Source organism: Nomascus leucogenys, chromosome X (assembly GCF_006542625.1).
Source record: "Nomascus leucogenys isolate Asia chromosome X, Asia_NLE_v1, whole genome shotgun sequence".
Taxonomy (NCBI): Eukaryota; Metazoa; Chordata; class Mammalia; order Primates; family Hylobatidae; genus Nomascus; species Nomascus leucogenys.
This window is the reverse complement of record NC_044406.1, coordinates 27,463,558-27,476,290: the sequence shown is the minus strand read 5'-3', so window position 1 is coordinate 27,476,290 and position 12,733 is coordinate 27,463,558. Positions and strand designations below refer to the sequence as shown.

The following is a 12,733-nucleotide window of genomic DNA, read 5'->3' as shown; positions in this document are numbered from 1 at the left end:
AGTAGAGACGGGGTTTCACCATGTTGGCCAGGCTGGTCTCAAACTCCTGACTTCAGGTGATCCACCCGCCTTGGCATCCCAAAGTGCTGGGATTACAGGTGTGAGCCACTGCACCCAGCCCATACTTTGCAGTTTTAAATTCACACTTATACATTTATTATCTAATCTAGAATGGGGAAATTATTGAATTGAGAGTCAGGCAAGCTTGGCTTTATTTCCTAGTTCCATTATTGACTACCAAGTTTTATATTCTATCTAAGCCATAGCTTTCTCCTAAGGTATTGAAATTCAAACGGATTCAGTCAGTAAAAATTGAAGCCAATAATTCAACCTAGATTTGGTTGAAAGAGAACCAAGTTTTACAGCACCAAACTCGAAAGTAAGTCCACAATGTCAGGGATTGCATCTGTTTTATTATTCACATAATTACTAATGCCTGCTATAGCATCTCCCACAAAAAAAGACATTCAATAAATAACTGTTAAACAAAAGTTAAATAAACACTACCTGTGCATAATATGGTATGCATCCATATAATATTTCAATTTGCATTTTGAAAAATGTTATTTTAAAAGTATTAAATCTAAACATAAAATTCTATCTCAGAACTCTCATTAACAATAATTTGTTCCTAAGTTTTATGCTATCCAAATATATTTATGTCTCTATATGACTCTTGAAAAAACAAGTACTTCAACATCATTTCAGTCTTTGCAAAATAACTAGTTTTGATCAAAATACTTGTGTGTTATTATTACCATCAAAGTTCAAGATTTTTTAACTTGACATACATAACATTTCAGAAGATCAAAGATGAGATACACATCTGACATTAAGGGATTTTGATATTCTATTTATCATGGAATCAAAGGTTGAGTTTTTATAAAATATAAGGTCAGATGAACAAAGAGCCCCTCTCACTCTGTTTTTACTTGATGTACTTTGAAATTATCTTATGGTATCCAGATACATTTTCATAATGCTGCTTCTTCTTTCATCTGATAAGCATAGAGTTCTCAGGTTTTTGAAGCTCTTGCCAGTCATATGTTTTAAGTGTTTTTAGTTTTACATTTTTCTGTGGGAGTTAGTTTAAAAGTATGAATATTTTGTGAATGCTCTCATACGCAAACACAAGCATACACATGGTAGAATCTGTTCCTTCTATTGGTATGTTCCTGTCTCTTTAAAAGACTCCATAACCAATTCAAAAATTGAGACAAGACTTACATTTAGAACAGAATCATAGTCAAATGCAGGTTGGTACAACAGCAAACAAACTATGTATTTCTGGTTTCTATGAGCAAGCCTCCATTAAGAAAGCATTTATATTTGAAGATGTGTATGTTCATATACATTTGTTTAGTCATCTACTTTTCCAAATTATAATTGTTGTCCCTAATTGTAGGAGAAGTTACAGCTATGAGTTTCATATCTCATTGGCAATGAGATATTTAAAATTATAGAAGAAAAAAATCCCTATTCAAAGGACTCCAAGGAGTTTATATGAAAGCAGTACAGAATAAAACCATCTTACACATGGATACCATCATTGTTGGGTGAGCCACACAGGATGCTCAAATCTGGCATTTTGATTCTATACTGGAGACATCCTGGTCTCATATATATTTGCAGTTGGTTGACTCTACATATAGAAAGATCTCAACAGACGGTCACTGGCAGAGTGGCTGGCCCCAGAACCTACCTACTTTGTTTCTCCTTTAGCAGCTGGATGGTATATCTCTTCGGACTCATTCTTAGTTATAGGTCAAAAGTGAGCAACAGGAAAAAAAACTAAGTAGGAAACAAGCTTCAGATAACAACTTGAAAAGAATCAGTGAATACTAGTCTGTTTCACTGAAATAGAGAACTATTTAATATGTCTAAGGATTTCAGATTAATTCACATTTCAGGCAGGTATCTCCTATCCAGATCAATGAAAGCTTACTTACCAATGATACTATCCCCGATTTAGTTTTAAGAAACTTCTGAGAGGTAATACAAGGTAAGCTTATTCTAGATATGATCTCAAAGGAAAGCTGGAGGATTTGGCTCAGAAGTTGGACAGACTGAAACAAAGACTGATAAAGTTTGAATATAATGCTCAAAGCAGATTATGGTCACATCCACTTAGGAATGAAACAACTGTTCAACTGGAGAGTAGGGATGCCGACCTGGGGGCCACTGGTCCATCCAATTTTCAATTTGTTTTTGGCTTTGGAAAAACAATACCCTTTGAGATTTTTGCTTGGTTACTATAGTGTAAGTTCTGCACATTAAAATTCAGAACATAAAAAAAAATCAGAAAATAAATCTGTTGTTAAAATACAATAATTTACCAAATTACTGCATGTCTTGAAAGTACTGCAAACTTGTTTAACCTTACATTCATTGGCATTTTTCATAACCATTTAACTACCTAGAAATAATTTTTCTATCATAAACTATATTAGAATAAATTTGAGCAATATATTCATGACACTTTTTAAGAAAATTTTATTTTTTACAAGTATAGGTTTGTCTTCCCAAAATATTTATTATACTATGATAGAAATTTCCCAAAAATATTAACCACTAACTATTCTATATTTTATGTTCACAGGGAAATCTTAATTATCTAAGAAAGAAATGATGTTAGTTGTGTTTACAATTTTGCTTTGTAGACATTCAGAATCTATATAATTGTTTGACACAAAATATAAATGTCACAGTCAATACTCTACAGTAGGAATTTCATTGAACATTGTATATGCATCAGTGTATCAGTACAGGTGTACGTCTTTTCTAAGAGCTATTAAGTTATCTTAACATGGCATCTAAAATAAAAATTAACACTTGATCTGGCTTCTCTCACTTGAAAGTATGATATTCTTCAGCATGTTAAGACAGCATGTTACTTATGTTAATAATTAGTTTTCAAATTTATTTTCTGCCATTTATGGTTTGAATAGAATAACAAAACAATCAAAGTTTAGGATGATTTAAGGGCAATAAGTAGGAAATGGATGAAATATGAAAGAAGTGAGAAGCATTGGCTTCCACTCCAGAAGATAAGAGATGTACTTTGATACAGCCATAGACACAGTTCACAAAACCTTGGCCTTGTGACTAGCCGTTCCACTGGCCAGAATTTTGTGAACAGTTGCGATGGCTCTATCCCAGTGCATCTCTTTCAGCTACTGAAGTCAGTGATGTAGTTAATATAGTGGTGAAACATACCTTTATAATAATTATCTCAGTGCTTGATTAAAGCCTAGAAGCCAAAATGAAACTTAAAGCATACACACAGAAGAGACAGTGTTTCACTGGGTTGAAAAACTGTAACAAAAACACTTCCAGATTTCTACAATTGGTGGCCTCATGTACCTATTTTGGATGAGATGTGAAACTTTCCTTCTCTTATATTTTAGTTACATTGTGGAATTATATATACAGATTCAGTCTTACTAGATAAAAGCATTCATTGAAAACTTTGAGATGATACATCATGTGTGCTTTAAGAGATATTATAATATCAATATCTCCATCTTGAATTTCTAGAAGTATCTTTCATAATAATTTACCCACAGTGATGTTCCACGATGATTATGTAAAATACAGAGATCAGGTTTTTTAAATCTTTATTCTTCAAATACAGAGTGGCTAAAAATACAGCTCATCAGAAGTGAGCCGGTACTTCTTTCCAGGTCCCCTAATCTCCAGCGCCCTAGCAGCTCTTTCCACTAAACATCTAGCAGTGACAGATATGTGGGTTGTAGGTGAGAAATCAACCCTGAAGTGGCTGCAACTTCGTGTATACTCCCGTGCCCCCAAGCTGTGAAATTCTCCAGCCTGCTTGGAGGAGGTCCTGACAAAGCTATATGTGAGGGACAGCAAGAATGCCAGATGGCAGTTTGTGAGAAAATCTGGGACCGTGGCAGCTGGCCAAAAACAGTGGACTGGAAAAAAAAAAGGATGATCACCAAGAATATACCACCTCCACTACAAATGAATGGAGGATGAACTATGGCTGTCTTCCTCATACGGGTAAAAATTCTTTGAGTAAGTTTTCACCCATATGTGTAACAAATAAAACAAAAGTTGTAAAAATTTAAAAAGTATTTGATTTGTATTGAGCTGATTTATCTTACTATCATTTTCTTTCACTCCATTAGTAGTTAAAAACAAGCAAGCCCATTGACAAGGAGACTGTAGGCAAACTTACAAATAAAGTGATGCAAAAAGTTTAATTTTATGATGAGAAGTGGATAAGCATGTTTCAAGCAATCACTTTCCACTGGATTTGTGAGTAACAGGGGCATTTGCATTGTATTGATTGCTATTGTGTGCCTTTATCACTTTTATTGTTTGCTGCAATATAGCCCTTTGAAGGTCTGCCAACCCACTGTGGCTTGCTCAAAAGCAGGGCTGAATTTTAATTAAGCTGAGTCAAATAGACACAGAACATTTGAACTTGATTAGACCACTTATCCTGATACACACACAGAGGGCATTCAGCACACTTACTTTAATGACTGACAAAGTCAATTCACATATTTGGTGAAATTATCAAGATAAAACCCACCATTTGTCAACATATTCCTCCTACATAAGATTTCTGCATCTCTATTTCAATCCAATAAACCAGCAAGGAGAATTGAGGGGGTAGGTCGCCAGTGAGGATAGATGTGGCATATCTTGATAACAGTAATAATCTATATTCCCTGGGAAGAAGCAGTATATGAGTTCAGTAATTAGGATTCAACAAGATAGTTCAAGTAAAGAAATGCAAGTATGTGTGTGTGTGTGTATATAAATGCGTGTCTGTTCATATGTATTGCTTTCCTTTTTAAATATTTCAACCAAAAGAGAAGTTTACCACAGCATTTAACCCAGATAAGGGAGCAGGCAGGATGTCAGAATTTCATGAATTTTTATTTTTGATACCTCACAAAGAACAAAGCATCCAGGTTTCTGGCTTCAGCAGAAATGTGCCAAAATGTGTTCCCACAGTAACTTCTCCCAAAATCAGCCAGTACAATTTTCCCACACAGCATGGAGAACTGAATCTCTGATAGAACCAGGATTCTGCAAGGCAGACTACTGTTAAATTGACTTTGCTGTTAAGTCAGACCAAGTAACCTTCAGGACACTCTTTGAAAACAACTTTCCTAAACAGACTTTCAGACTCTTAACAAAAAACTCACTTTCCCTAAGGAGGCACCGATCATAGGCAATATTTCAAAAGTACATGTACAAAGGAGTTACTCTTTCTATACATGTGTGTCCAGAGTAATGGCTAAACAGATTCTAAAATAGGAATAAGCCAATATCTTCTCACTGAAAATTCAAAGATAAAGTCTCCAAGCTCAAACAGAACTTTGCATATATATGACCATGCAAATTACATCATGGAGTGGCTCTTCTTTGACAAATCCAAATCACTAAGTCCTTAATAGAATTCTGCACTTTACTTCCCAACATCGTAATACCAATTGACTATACTTAATCCTAAGAAAATAATCCTTCCCTTGGGATTAGCAAATTAAAAATTTAGCAAATTTCTAAAGAAAAACGGATATATTTTTCTGTGCAGGAAAGCAAATTGTGTTTTAAAAAGAAAATATAAAATACTCATTTTCGACAACAGCAAGAAAAATGAGCATATTTCAAATTACTCCTTTGTATGTTATAATTTCACTCTTTATTTCTGTCTACAAAAGTGACGGAAGAACCCACTTTTGTGATGATCCAACCAAAAACACTGATAAATATTTGTAAAGAAGTCATGAACTAGAAAGAACACAGACATTGAAGCCAAAACATTCTACATTTTAATCCTATCTATGCAACTTTCTAGTTATATTATGTTCCTCCATTTACTTAACCTCTACTCTATTAGGTATAAAGTGGGAAAAATTAACACTTTTGGGGAAAAGACAATGTATAAGACATATTCCATGTAATCTCTACATAACGCAGTTAAGAATTTTTAAATAAATTCTTAATGGGAAAAATTTTAATAGATGCACATGATAGGAAACAAGTTTCTATTCCATAAGACCTAGCATCTAGTTTTTAAAAATACTCGATTAAATCTCATCTTTTAGGCACAACTTTGAGGTTGTTGCAGTGTCAGCAAGTTTTATGTCTTCTTTGATTTTATTTTTCTTCCTCACATAGCCCACCATCTACCAGCTTATAGCTAATGCATTTAGAGCCACCTGATGCTAATATAATATGCATAATAATCTTCATGAGTCTATCCTTTTTAGCATTATCAGCATTGCATTTTTCGATTTCTACTCATTTTCATAAAATGGACAACCTTTTAAAAAATGTGCTCGTTAGGTAAAGATGGAAATGTTATTCATACTGAATTGTTAATTGGTATTCAGCACCTACACAGAATAAGGTGAAGTCTTTATTTCACATTTACTAATCAAAAATTCAGATGTGGTTTACCAAAGACCACTTAAGGATGGCAATATATAATATATAAAAGGATGGGTTACACTAACGTCAAATCTATGAAACCATAAAGAACCTATCTCTGTGCATACGTGTTATGTAGGATCACTTCGTTTCTAATGGCCATGAGTTAGTACGGCATTCCCATCCTGCTATTCTATTATTCAGCCCCATCAATTTCTTAATTACAGTGATCACAATTGATGATAATTTCATTTTTAGGTTATAGATTTTCTTGTTTTCTCTCTGCCTCCTTTAACATTTGTAAGCTCTATATTGGGCAAGGACCACCATCTTTTTATTACTAATACAAATAAAATAATCTTAAGACAGTGCCTAACACTCAGTCAAGGCTCAACAAATATTTGTTGATTGTATCCCAAATGAACAAAACCTAAAGTCTAAAGGATAAGCTCCCAGTCTAGGGAAGATGAAGGGCATCCTTTTTAATCTCTTCCCCTGTTAATTACTTTTACATAAAAAGTGATTTGCTCATTGGTTTGTATCATACCCAGTTTACATTTATTATTCAATTTTTCATCAGATCAAAGAGGTGGAAGAGACCTTGAGATGTTGTTATTGCCTTGAGGTGCTGCTACTACTCAAAGCATTCAATAAGCATTCGCTTTTTTCTTAAACTCTAGAGGCCTCATGAAATTCGTATTAGAAATAATCTTGCCTAGAGGATGAAAAAAGGGTGACATCTAGAAATGATTCTAATATATAGCCCCCAATTTAGCCTTTACAAATATTTATTCTTGTGACGGATAGCAAATCCCTTCTCTGGGGATGAGGATTTTGTGTTTAGTGTGCACGGTCAGGGACCTGTTGATGTGTGGGGATAATGGATAAAGAGACAGATCTTAAAAGGTGTAGAGAAGAGATGAGGATGAGAGAAGGGAAGGATGCCTGAGATGTATAGGTAAGTTTGGGGAAAATATTTGGAGGAGAAACAAGAAGAAAGCACTGAAGAAGCATAGTGAGAGGTCTTCAAGGAGAAAGATGTGTGAAAAGGATCCTTAAATATTTTGACACGCTTGCAAAACAGTAAATATAAAAATTATTTTTCAGTGTGTTGTGGTAGTTTCTTATAGGTCATTTTTTGTGGTTGTTTTAATATAGGATTTGTGTTGCTTTGTAGTGTTGACACTGGCCTGATAATGACCACAAGATGACCCAGCCTTGTGTGAATTACAGTCTTAACAGAAGCCTGGAAGTCTCTAAAATTTTACTGTTTATCGGATACGGTAGACAATAGCCCCATGTAGCTATTTATAATTAAATTTATAATTTAATTAAAATAAAATTTACAGATAATTTAAAATTCAGCATCAGGTCAGTTACACTAACCACATTTCTGGTGCTCAATGGCCACATGTGGCTAGTTGCTTCCACACTGGAGAGTGCAGATACTGAAAATTTCCATTACTGCAGAAAATTCTATTGAATAGTACTGCTCTAGAACTTTAAGCTTATGTCACACACATGCTATTCCAATGTTTTTGGTCCTATTAGTGATATTAAACATTCAAAGAAAAATATTTTAACATCCTTTATCCTACCTGAAGTGGTGAATTTAAAATATTGACAATCATGACATATTTGTTATGCCTTCTCTGTAGTTGTTTGTACTTCTCCGAGTTGTTTGTACTTACGTTGTTGAAACCTTTTCAGAAAGATTTTTGTGACATACTTTCATTCCCTCACTATATTAATTGGTTATTTCCAATTAATTCATTCCAGTTTATAATTTTTAATCTATTAAATAAGCTGAGAATTTTTTTAAGTATAGTCAAAGCTACTCAGTGGATAAGATAAATACAAAGAAAATAATGAATAATTGTATTTTACCTTGTGATTTTTATTTATATCAGAATAATAGGATATGGAAATATAATAGTGTTGACTAAAATATAATAAAAATAGCTGGACAAAAATGCCCCCATGACAAACTCCAATGTTAGTGTAAATTGGAAAGCTCTAAATATGTCTGGGACAAGAGGAAATACATTGTTCCTAGGCTCATGCTAATCCATTATAAATCACAAGTCATGAGGGAAGAGAAATCAGGAGCATATGCTTTACATTAGCAGCACTGCTAGAGGAATACTGAAAGTAGAAAGAGGCAATGATGAACATTTGGATAATTTTAATACTGCCTTAAACAATGGAGGGAGAGTTGTCAGAAGGACTGGGAAAGGGGAAGAGATAAAAATCCTAGGGCCTCTTTGGAGTAGAATACTCTGATGTCTGTGTACAGGATGGAGAAATTTCCTACATGAACAAGTAGCGGTGGAAGGACAATTGGGGAAATTTTAGTCTGGGAGCCACCTTGGCTCTCCAAGTAATTTAAGTAATTCAAATGTGGATAGAGAGATGGACACTTCAGCAGAGTAAATTACAGTCAATGATCCATCTAGACCAAATGATATGTATGTGTATTTCATATTTGGAGAAGTTATTTAATATAGTTAAAACATATTTACATTATATGAAATGACAGTTGAATTCAGGAGTTTTCCTAGCTAAAATGTATTGCTCTCTAGTTAAGAATGATTCATGAGTCTATGGCCATACCACCCTGAACATGACTGGTCTCATCTGATTTCAGAAGCTAAGCAGGGTTGGGCCTGGTTAGTACTTGAATGGGAGAGTGCCTGGGAATACCGGGTGCTGTAGGCTTTTTATTTAAATAAAAATAATAATAGAAGAATAATGCATGATGGTATTGCTGATATGTTTAAGAACTTTGGATAAGAGTATCTAAGCAAAGAACCAGTAAGGTTGATGACACTCGGGTTTTGTGGCAGAAGCACTGATCCTGTGGTCAGATTCAGCACTTACCTTATGATCCAGGATGCAGAATTCAATTTATTGGTGTCTCTCTGTCTGTAGGCAACTATGAAATATATCTCAAGCTCTCTCAAAAGCAAAACATTAAAAATAAATGAAATACATACCCTTGTTTGAACAGAAGCTTCCACAACAGAAAGGTACTAAATGCAAATAGTGTAGTGTTATATTGTGGCTACTGAAGAGTGCCATATGAATAATAATATTTGCTGAGTGCTTCCTGTATTCTAAGTGCTTTACATACAATGACTCAGTTAATCCTCACAAGAACTCCACAAGGAAGGTACTACAATTATCCCCACATTATAAATGAGGAAATTATAAGACTGAACCCAAGTTTTGATTCTAGTGCCCGTTGGTGGGTTCCCGAGGAGCTTTCTCACAGATGATTACAGCAAGCTGCCCAGGTGACCTAATGTCAAATATAGATATTAGCAAAGAGTTAGGCAGCACCACTGGAAAACAACTGTAAATTCAAACAGGCAACGGATACACAGCACCTACACTGAAAGTGCTGGCTTTAGAACAATGAAACTGAAAGAGAAAACAGACACCTTGCTCCCTCATCACATTTTGTGGCACTGATCAGTTCTGGAGAATAAAATAGAAAAAAAGTACCCTCAAATTTGAGGGATATCTGCTTTATCCCTCAGTTCTTATTTAAGGTACTGGTATATTTTAAGATTTTAATAAATACTCAACTCATATGCATAAATACAATAGGATAAAACAGGGACAGGAGGTAGATGCAAACCCAAAAGCAGCGATGGGAGAGGGGGTTTGAACAGTGAGGCAGGCAAAGGTTAAAGGGAGATAAGTAGGGCTTAAAGAGCTGGGGATAATTAGGGGTTGACTTAGGATACTTCAGGATTTGTGAAGAGAATGTACAAAAAGGAGAAAGTGCAGGCTTCTCTTCAGTCCTTCTCCTAACTGCAGTGAATGCCAACTATGAGCCAGGCCCTATTTCAGCATTGGGAAGAAAGGTAGATCTGCATTTTTACCACATTCAGATGGTAAACAGGAAGACAGGGCTGGGAGGAGAAGAGAAGAAAACACAATATAGACCATCACAAAATACAGATAACTTGCTAAGAAGTGTAAGAGAGGCACAGGTTATTTGCATTATCTTGCCAAAGGGATGTTAAGGGCCTTGAGGAATAAATCACATCTTCAAACATTTTTAATGCCTTAATATATTTGTTTGCATATAGCTGGCTATTAGCAAACAATTATTTTAGAGGTAGTATGGCATAATAGAAAAAATATTGGTTCAGGAGTCCTGAAAGAGGGCTGTTTCAATTTCCTGCTCTGTGAAAAGAAAAAAACCCAGGAGGTTTTTAGATCATTTTAGGATCCTTTTCAGGTGTATTAAGTTAAACTCCATGAATAGCTTATCAGTTATTTAGTGTTGATGTTAATAAGGAGTCCTCCTTTGAGGGACATGGCATGATGTGTGAGAAAGTGCACCTGACCTCTTATCAAGGCAGGCCATTAAAAGCCAGACTCATTCTACCTACAGCATGGGACTAAGCAGAATTTTTTTCTTTTTTTCTTTTCTTTCTTTCCTTTTTTTTGAGACAGGGTCTCACTCTGTCCCTCAGGCTGGAGTGCAGTGGCACAACCATAGCTCACGGCACTCTCAATATCCCAGGCTCAAGTGATCCTCCTGCCTCCATCTCCTGAGTAGCTGGGACTACAGGCATGCACCACCATGCCCAACTAATATTTTTTAATTTTTAGTAGAGACATGGTCTTGCTATGTTGCCCAGACTGGACTCAAACTCTTGTGCTCAAGAGATCCTCCTGCTTTGACCTCCCAAACTGCTGGGATTACAGGTATGAGCAACCGTGTCTGACCTAAGCATAATATTTTATCAGATTTGAGATACTTGACCCTTGAGCCTTAACAGACTTGTTTGTGGAAGTAGGCTAGAAATAAGGAATGTATATGCTGTACAAAAGAAAAAAAATTAGCCAGGTGACCCATATATGCATTTGTCCTCAACCTAACTGCAAACTGCCTCTTGACAGAAAACTCTTGCTCTGGAATATTTCACTTAAAAAGTCAAATCTACAAACTAATTACAAGCATCATAAATGGACAATGTGGCAGAAGGTGCGGGGAGTAAGATTCAAGATTTACACTAGGCTATTTCAACTCCAAGTTATGCATGTTTGACAAAAGAATTATGTAAGAAATTAATACAAAAATGAGGTAGGATAATTTAAACAGAGAACACAGACTGATTATAATAAACTTCACACATGTTAACAGACGTTTGACTTGATATATAAATATGAGTGGGTAAGAATGGTCAGTAAGATTTAATGGAGTGGGAATATGATCTAGCTTAATCAGTAAAGATGTGCTGGAAAAAACCATCAATTTGAAGAGATGAGAAAACTGGGACGGCAGAGAAATCAGTTTGTTCACATTCGTGAAACAGCCTGTGTAAAACACTGGAGGTGAGAGAAGAGAGTTCCAGCCAAGTGACGGAGAAACATTCTATCTCAATGAATGAGTCATGGCTCTCCTGAGAGTCAAGATGATTTGCATGTTTGGTGATTGATGTAGATAGATGTAGTAAATCACACTGAGTCTTAGCTACAAGGCTCTGCCATCTCAGTCATAGAAAGATGAACATTTCCACACTATACCTACAATACTCATTGTTCAAATGCACTATAACTTCAGGAATGACCTGAAAATATCCATCAGTCAACTATGATGAACTTGGATCACAGAGAACTCCACCACTGGGGATCATTTACAATTTCATGTGGTAGATTAAAGGTTTCAGGCATTTTTAACTTTGGAAATTTTTAATAGGCTTTTAAAAAAAATCAACATACTGCATTTTTTCCCCAGAATACATTGCCATTACCAAAGGGAAAACAAAAAACAACCATCACAACAACAAACTTGTTACCCAAGAGATTGAAATACATATTCAGTGTGCTGGTAATTTTTCTGACTCTCTCTTTTCAGAAACATCATTATTTTTCCTTTTGTCTTAGGATTGCTGATTTTGCTATTGGATTAAGGCTAATGTCAAAAGGGAGAGCTAGAGAAGCAAAAAGGTATTCTCCATGGAGAATAATTCTCTTACCATTGCTGGACCATTCTTGTAGCTAAGAGTTATATTCTTTTCAAGAAGAAAAATTGAATTGGCTCTGCACAAATAATGACTGTGTATTTCAAGTGTAAAAAGCAATGATGATACAATTAGCTTTAGAAACTAGTGAATTACTAATAACCAGAATAAAACAGGGCAAAAAGGAAAATGCTAGTACCTGACTACACATGAAAGTATATTGAATAAAGTATAAGAAAATTAACATTGTTGCATTGTTCAAAATGTCTAAAGATGGAATCAGTATCTGTGAAAGTAGGAAAATGAGGAGCTATCTAAGTATGGGTGGTATCATCCCC

The 12,733-nt window shown here is 35.1% G+C and overlaps 1 protein-coding gene and 1 pseudogene across 1 annotated transcript in view; one reads left to right on the top strand and one right to left on the bottom strand.

Annotated features, from left to right (window-relative positions):
- IL1RAPL1 (interleukin 1 receptor accessory protein like 1) overlaps window positions 1–12,733 on the bottom strand; it is a 1,381,368-nt gene that overhangs the window by 969,415 nt on the left and 399,220 nt on the right. The gene's annotated exons all lie outside the window — the stretch shown is intronic.
- Window positions 9,011–9,129, top strand: LOC115833474 (annotated as a pseudogene).